The sequence below is a fragment of the Macrotis lagotis genome, chromosome X (assembly GCF_037893015.1).
Source record: "Macrotis lagotis isolate mMagLag1 chromosome X, bilby.v1.9.chrom.fasta, whole genome shotgun sequence".
NCBI classification, from domain to species: Eukaryota; Metazoa; Chordata; class Mammalia; order Peramelemorphia; family Peramelidae; genus Macrotis; species Macrotis lagotis.
In genome coordinates, this window is record NC_133666.1 from 332,614,176 (window position 1) to 332,620,355 (window position 6,180).

The window sequence follows — 6,180 nt, forward strand, 5'->3', positions numbered from 1 at the left end:
TATTGACACTAGCTATCACATTTTTGTCGTTTTCATCTTATTAAAGATATTTCCATAATTTGATTTAGTTTATTAACCACATGTATAGTATATTTTGTTAGAGATAATTTGTCATATGAAATGCACAAATCATAATCCTACATGCAAATCATGAATTCTAGAGTAAGGAAGAGATGTTAGTTAATAGGGAGGGTGGAATAAGGGGAGGCTTCATAGAAGAAGGGGCATTTGAGTGTGCTTAGGTGTGCAGAAACCAAATAAGATGAGAGATGGTGAATTCTACCAAGCATTTGAGGAATAATTCAATATTACATTAAACTAGTTCATATTGCTTAAGGTAATCTTTGATCAGTGGAACAAATGAGTTACACAAATACAGAAGTAAAGGAACACAGTAGCACTTCAATCAACTCACAGGTCCCAGTTTTTGGAGTAAGGACTCCAATTTGACAAAAACTGTTGGGAAAACTGGAAAGTAGTCTGGCAGATATTAGGTATAGGGCAGCATCTCATGCTGGATACGAAGATATACTCCAAATGGATGCATGATTTAGACGATATAACAACATAAGCAATTTAGGGGACAATAGGCAACATTGTTATGTCATAAGGATAGGATAAAAGTTCATTACTAAATGGGATAGAGAAGCACAGAAGATAAAATGCTGTATTTCCCTATGTATAAGATGCACCTTAATTTTGGGGCCTGAAATTTGAAAACAAGAACTCACATTGAGTTCTTGAACTCATTTTATTCATCATAAAATTCATACAACTTTTCATCACTGTCAAAACTTCCATCCATTAACTTGTCCTCATCTGTGTTTGAAGAATCACTGTCTTAGGAGAAGCTTTGACTGTTCCCCTTGCCTGTTCTCAGGTCTGGGGTTGACCACAAGCACTCCTTGGACAAGTCTGGTGTGAGGACACATGCTTAGCCCATTCCGTTTTATGAATCTGAAGCACCAATTGTGTCCTCTTTTGAAATCAGGAACTTATTTTCATCAGCAATTCTTGCCTCATGCTTAACCATCTTTGTGGACACAGGAATTCTAGTTGCCCTTTGCTTTTCAATCCATCTCTTCAATCCCCTCTCTAAATCAGGCCATTTTGTGGACTTGCCTCTCATGACCTGCTGGGGCATTTTCTGTAGAGTTTCTTCTTCTCTTAGCCAGTGTTGGATTGTTTTCTCAATTGGAGGAGGACCAAATTGATTTCCATTCCAGCACGATTTCCATTCACTTTTGCAAACTGCATCACTTTTTTTTTTTAAGTTTTTTTTTTGCAAGGCAATAGGGTTTAAGTGGCTTGCCCAAGGCCACACAGCTAGGTAAATTTTAAGTGTCTGAGGCCAGATTTGAACTCAGGTACTCCTGACTCCAGGGCTGGTACTCTATCCACTGCACCACCTAGCCGCCCCCAAACTGGATTACTTTGAACTTGAATTCAGCACTGTACAGAGATCTTTTCTGAGCTATTTCTGGGCAGAAAGTGGCAAAGCGTAGCCTAATATACTGGTAACAAATGTGAAACAATGAGCACAAAGACAACAGGCGTGAAAAAGCGGGAAATGAAAGTAAAAAAAAATACTACAACCACTGTATAAGATGCTCCCAGTTTTTAGACCCCAAATTTTTCAAAAAAGGGTATGTCTTATACATGGGGAAATTTGGTAGACAATTTTATTTAAAATAAAAGTTTTTCACAAACAATGCCAATGAAATAAAATTAGAAAATAGGTAACTGAAATTAGGAAGAAAATAGGTAACTGGAAAAAGGCTTTGTAGTGAGTTTCTCCATAAATTTCTCCTTCAAGGTAACTTAGAAAATGATTCAGCTTTATATGATCCATTCCCCAAAAGATAAATGGACAAAGGATGACGACAGGTAAGATTTCAAAGGAAGATAGCCAAATTATCAACAAACATGAAAAGTCATTTTTCATTCATGTTTGATTGTATCCCCACTTGGGAAAGATACTGGAGTGTTTTGTCATTTCCTTCTCTACCTTATTTTACAGGTGAAAAAAAATAGTTAAGTGACTTGCCTAGGGTCACAAAGTTAGTGTCTGAAGCCACAATGGAACTCAGAAAGATGAGTTTTCCTGACTCCAGGCCCAGCAATTTATTTACTGTGCCACCTAATTGAAAAAATGCTGCAAATTCAAGTAGATACAAATTGGAGGAATTAAGAGGTTCCATCTCGTATCTAATAGGTTAGCAAAAATAACAGAAAAGGAAAATAACAGATATTGGAGGGGTATATGTGAAACCAAGCATATTAATGGACTGCTGATTGAACTGTGAATAAGTACAGCTATTCTAGAAAGAAATTTTAAGTTATCCTTTCCCCCCCTCTCAACCCCCCAAATCTCCAAGCTGTGTAGTCTCTTAGAGCCATCTAGTAGGCCTAGAGCACCAAAGAAATAAAAAAAAAAGGAAAAGAGCTCATATTTACAGAAATACTTTAGAATATACTTTTTTTGTAGTAGCCCCAAACTGGAAACTAAATGGGGTGATGAGGAGGGATGTCCAAAGTTAGAGTGTTGTGAATATTACTATACCATAAGAAATGGTAAAAAAAAAAAGTTAGATTTTCAGAGGAAGAAGTGAATGAAATGAGCAGAATTAGAAAATTTATACATTGATACTATTAAAACAAAATAATTTTGAAAACATACATATATATGGTGTATATATATATATATATTATATATATATGAAACTGGTCATTGAGATGATAAACTATGATTTCAGGGAACTGGATGAAGCAAAACAAACCCATCTCCAGAGAGATTAGGTTCATAAAGAATGATATATATTTTTGGATGTGGCCTAAGTGGGGATTTATTTTGTTGTACTAAACATACTTGTTTTGAAGGTTTAAATTTTCTTTTTAAAAAACACTGTTTTATGGGACTGAAGAGGTAAATGGTTATAAAGAAAAAATAACTTTTAAGAAAATAATAGGCAGGAGAAGGGGAAAGACATTCTATGAATAGAATACAAGCAAAGGTATGGAAACCATAAGAAAACTGAATATATAACTCGTTTACCTAATATGAAGTATACTGCCATTTCCCTCATGATGAACCAAGAAGCATTTCCATAATCATGTCAGTTTGTTATAAATGTAATATGCCCACATTTCCATAAATGAATCCTCATTACGATTGGTACATCAAGTAACCCATTCCTGGAGTCACATCATACATTCTTACTATTAAAAATGAGGCAGAACTTTTATCTTTAGGGTCCAATGGCCTAGTAGATTAATATGACACATACACAAGTAATCCTAATATGATTAATATAATCATAGATAACATTTTAGGTTAACAAAAGTAACTTCTTGTTGACTTCAAAATGTGCCATCTTCTTTGAGGTGACCAAAATCATCCTAAAATGGTTTCAGTCTTTTTGTTTCCTCATCAGTAATACCTCTTGTTCCTTTTCCATTGTCACTATTGAATACTGTTATCTGTATCAAAGGGAATGACATTCTCAAGGTCACCTTATGAAAGGACACCACATGCCAAGCCAGAAATATAAGAGGGCAGTGATTTAAGTAATCAAGTACTGCTCTAGCCAACTCTAGGGTTTTTCTGCGCTTTTGTTAAGATATAGCTGGACTAAATCATTTGCATGAGCCTGTGACCAAGTTGAAAGTTTTTATAATCAGTCAAGCAGTTTCATAAAGGTATGGAACAAAAAAAAAATAGATGTTTCTCCTCTTATCCACTTCCTTCAATTTGGCCAGAAAAGAAATAGATTATCCCTGAACAAATACACAATAGTTGAATAATAATTTGCATCTGAACTTAGAGAAGTTACCTGTGATATCTGCCATTTAATCTGGAGATATAAAAATGGAAATAACTATTTTTGAAGCTGAGGTGAAGAAGAATGAAAAGCTATTAAAATTGGACCATTCAAATAGTGGTATTTCTTTTAATAGAGCAGAATGCTACTAGAGGAGAAATTGAAAACCTATAGCCTTAGGGCTTGAGTTTTCATTTAGAGATACCTTCTGCTTTCCAGAAGGGAAAATTTTTTTTCATCTAATAAGTAAATCTAATAAGTTTCATCTAATAAATAAAACACTTAAGCAATACTTTGAGGTTTAATAAGTTGATTATCCCAATTAAACAAGCAATTTGACAATAGTAAGTGTATTTCTTTAAACTGGATTGGGCTACTATCTTCAAGCAGAGGAGAAATTTTTTGGGGAAAGGGGAGTTTATGTTTTGATTAGTGAGTTTTTGAAGGGATCGGGTTTTTGAGAGAATGGGACAATGAAATGATTTATCTAGCAAACTGAACAAATTTCCAATTCTTTGCAGTTTCTTATGATACGTTGTAACCTGCTTAAACCTACCATAGATTTCCCCATTGTTTTTTGATGATTTAAGTTTAAATCCTTTGGAGACTTAAAATTTTATGATTATACCAGAAACAATAAATTTTAAAACAGGGATAGGGAATCTTTTTTCTGTCAAGGTTTATTTTTATATTTATAACATCAATTCACCCCTAAAAAGCTCCTAGATTTATTGAGTTTTTGATTCCTACCTGTGGTTGCTGTGGCAGTGATAGACCACAGGACTTATATGGCATCAGACTGGACATTCCTCACCCTTGTTTTAAAATGAGGGACCTTTGCTTTTGGTACATATATGTGTACATTAACACATCTGGAGTCAAAGGTAGGAGTAGGAGGTATGAAAGTTTTAAAAACCATGATGATTAGACAACCCCAGAACCAAAGATTATGTATACCTAGTGTTTAAAAAAATAACCTCACATACCTGAATGTTTAATTACAGAGGTACTACTATATAATATATATATATATATTATTGGCTATTTTTTCCCCAGACATTTTGGATTATCATTTGGCACCAAATTCATTAGCCTTCCAGAGAATCTACCAACTTTCTTGTACATACAATACAAATATTTTCAGTGCTCATCACTTCTTTCTTCTTTTTCCCAGTATAATCTTATACTGAAATTGTTGCCAGAATGAGACAGATTTTTTTCTTTTCAATTTTCTTACCTTTTCAATTTCTATTCAGTGGACATTTTTTTAAGTATGAACTTTTGTGCTCTATCCTCAAGAATGTGGGAAATACTTTAATAGGCAGGTTATCACATGGGTATAAATGTTCCCTCCATAGGTACAGCTTACAGATCATCCATGTCTTTTTATTTTATATGTGTCCTCTCATAACTTCCATACTGAGTTAGTCCAACTTCTGAGGGGCCTTCCTTTATTTTACCTTTTTTTGTCTCCTTATCCAAGTAATGTTTTTAAATGCCTGAAATAAAATACATGGGATTACAGAAGAAACCAATTATATTGAAATATAATTATAAAAATATTTTTGAAACGAAGTTCACAGGAACCTCTGTAGATAATTCCTGCTCTAGCGCTCTTAACATTTCATGGTCATCAGTCCAGTAACTCATCTTGTCCATAGCTATTGCTATTGACTATCACTATCTTTTCTAGACATACATCTTTTTAATTATACCTTTTGTACTACTTCTTTCTCACAACTTGTCAGTAATATCCTGATCTACTTATGTCAGCCATATATCTTTCCCTCTGAGTGATCTGAAATGCCAATTCTTTGTAAATTATGATATTCTATAATTTATAGCTATATGTATTAATGAAAGAGTGTTAAAAATAGATTTTTTTAGAATCAGGATCCCACTAGACTTTCTAACTTCTTAAAGACATCTATAACTATCTTTTCCAAATCCACCAAGACTCCAGTAACTGAAATTAAGCTAGAAAATCATTTAAAGATTTCCAAAATTACTGGCAGTATTCTCATGTCAGTAATAATGTGATGTTAATATAATGTCTCATAGTGGGCAAAACTTTTATTAAAATTTTGTATGTAATCTCATTGAATCATAATAACTGTAGACTCTTCAAGCTACAGATAAGGAAACTTATCTCTCAGAGGCCCTGAAATTTGTAAAAGCAATCTCACTCCATGATAGTTTTTCCTAGATTTGAAGCCAAGAGTGCAGTTTTCTTTTTCTTTGCAGCTCCTAAAGCAGACAATTATATGTGTGTGTTTGAAGAGCTGGAAGGGATCTCAGCATCCCCTAGTCCAACAGAAAATTTCTTGCTATGACATACCTAGCAAGTGATTAACCAGTT